Here is a 2,500-nt window from a genome sequence, read left to right as displayed (position 1 = left end):
TCACTTTTTTTTTTTTTTTTTTTTTTACATATATGCTATCTACTTTTTTCTATTTCAAAATTTGCCAATCACGGAAAATATAGTGGGGAAATTTTCCTTTCCTTTTTTTGTATAATTATTACTTTTTTTTACATATACATATTTTTGAGGGAAAACACTTTTTGTGAAGAAACTTCCTCTCTCAAGCGGTCGCTGACAAAACACTCATCTTTGGATCGAAAAAAATATATATATTTATAATAAGTGGTCCCAAAAAAGCAGCTGTGACCAAAAGCAAAAACTATTTATATACATATATAAAAATACAAAACCGAAAAATTCTGTTTTTTTTTTTTTTTTTGTATATATATATCTCTCTCTCAGGTCGTCACGTCTTTTGTAAACGTGGTAACCTCACTGTTCCTCACACGCTTAGTTTCACAAAGGACATCTCATAACACAAGGGGAGGATACAAGGTGGGGAAACACATGAGCAAACAGGAAATAGGAAGAGAGAAGGAAACAGATAAGAGACGAAGAGTAAAAAAAGGGGAGGAGGTGGGAGAAGAGAGAAGGAGAGAGAGGAGTAAGGAGGAGTAAGGTAGAGGAGGAGGAGGAGGAGGAGGAAGGAGGGGGAATATCAGAGCACAACACAGGGTGTGGGGGGGGGGGGAGGAGGAGGAGCGGAAGAAGAAGGAGAACGAGCACACGTTACAGAGGAAGCGAGTATGAGTTGTCACGAGCGAGGAGGAGAATGGGGGTACGCGCGAGTGGGCGAGGCGGCCTAACTTTGACGAGTAGCGGGGCAGAGGGCGGCGGTGGCGGTGGCGGTGGCGGTGGTGGGGAGTTGCACGTCATCCACGCTCGGGAGCCGGGACATGTGGCCAGGCTCAAGGCTGGTGCGAGACTGGAGGGCTGTGGCGTGACCCCTCGCTGTCTCTCTCTCTCTCTCTCTCTCTCTCTCTCTGTCCCTCTCTCTCTCTCTCTCTCGCTCCCTCGCTTGCCCGCCCGCTCTCTCGCTCTCCCTCCCTCTGTTTATTTCTCTCTTTCTCTCTCTCTGTCTCTTTCTCTTTACTCATTCTTTATCCTTTCCCCTCCCTCTCCCTCGCCACCTCCCTCCCTCCCTCCCTCCCTCCTTTCGCCTTGGCCCTCCCCTCACGGCACCTTATTCCTCCCTTTCTTCTCCCTTTCCTCCCTTCATGGCGCCCCCTGCTTCTCCTCCTCCTTTCTTTTCTCTCATTATACCTATCTATTTATCTATTCATATATTTGCTTTCTTTTTCATTTACCATTTAGCCTTTTTGTCACTGCTGACCTTAATTATCTTTGCGTTGATTTTCATCCTAATTCGATTTTCCTTTCTTTTCTCATTTTTCTTCTCTTAGTGTGATCTTTCAGTCCATTTCCTTTGTTTCTTTCACTAAATTCTCTCTCTCTCTCTCTCTCTCTCTCTCTCTCTCTCTCTCTCTCTCTCTCTCTCTCTCTCTCTCTCTCTCTCTCTCTTCTTTACACAACCTCTGACAACACAAGCTACAATTCTGTCTCGTTTTCTAAAACGTATAAACAATCAAATGAATAGACACAGAAACATCCAATTAAACAGACAAAGAAACAAAGAGCTAAACTAACTTAACCAACCAATGTATAAATTATGTACGTAAGACCAATCGCAGAGGTTAGAAACATTGCAATAATGAAAGGATAACAAAGCAATGTGGTCCAGACTGAGTTAAGCTGGCACCGGCTGCGTAAATACAAATGATTAACAAATTGTAAAGGCAGTTTTAAAGGTGTGGTAGGGACCACCGCCCCCCTCTCCCCTCCCTCCCGAGAGCGCTCAATCGGGAGGGGGGGGAGGAGAGGGGAAGGGTAGACCTAGCTGCGTGGCTGTCTATTTGTGCCATTACTGTCTAATCGGTTTCTCAATCTTTTACTTTTTTATCTTTCTTTCTTTCTCTCTCTCTCACACACACACACACACCCACACACACACACACACACATACATATATATTAAATATACATAATATACATAATAACATATGTATGTATAGTACTATATATCACATATATATATAAATATATATATATACACATATATATACACATACATACATATATTATATATGTATGTATGTATGTATATGTGTATATATATATATATATATATATATATTATAACATATGTATATATATACATATATATATATACACACATGTATATATAAATGTTTTCTTTTTCTCTCTCTCGTTCATTCTCCATATCTCTCTCTTTCTCTCTATTTCTGTGCGTTCATTTGTTGTATACATCTCTCTCTCTCATCTTAAATACTCAGCTCTTTCCCTCTCTCATCTTTCCCCTGTCCCTCTTGCTCTCACTTGCCGTAGCATTAAAATGAATATCATTATAACTTTTATGATAATGGCCATTACTTTGTTGTCATTATATTATTACTACTTGCATAGATCACGATCAATATTATTATCATTATCATTACTTTCATCATTACTATCATTATCAT

At 40.3% G+C, this 2,500-nt stretch overlaps 1 protein-coding gene across 1 annotated transcript in view; it reads right to left on the bottom strand.

Moving 5' to 3' along the window:
• Positions 1–968, bottom strand: part of LOC122246432 (Synaptotagmin 7) — a 631,122-nt gene extending 630,154 nt beyond the window's left edge. Inside the window, exon 1 of the mRNA XM_086549127.1 lies at positions 769–968. The gene's annotated coding sequence lies outside the window, so the exon portion shown is untranslated. The remainder of the gene's footprint in view (positions 1–768) is intronic.
• Positions 969–2,500: the final 1,532 nt, after the last annotated feature.

This window comes from Penaeus japonicus, unplaced genomic scaffold, assembly GCF_977035675.1.
Source record: "Penaeus japonicus unplaced genomic scaffold, GWHDUDI00000001_assembly GWHDUDI00000021, whole genome shotgun sequence".
Taxonomy (NCBI): Eukaryota; Metazoa; Arthropoda; class Malacostraca; order Decapoda; family Penaeidae; genus Penaeus; species Penaeus japonicus.
This window is presented reverse-complemented; position numbering and strand designations above follow the sequence as displayed.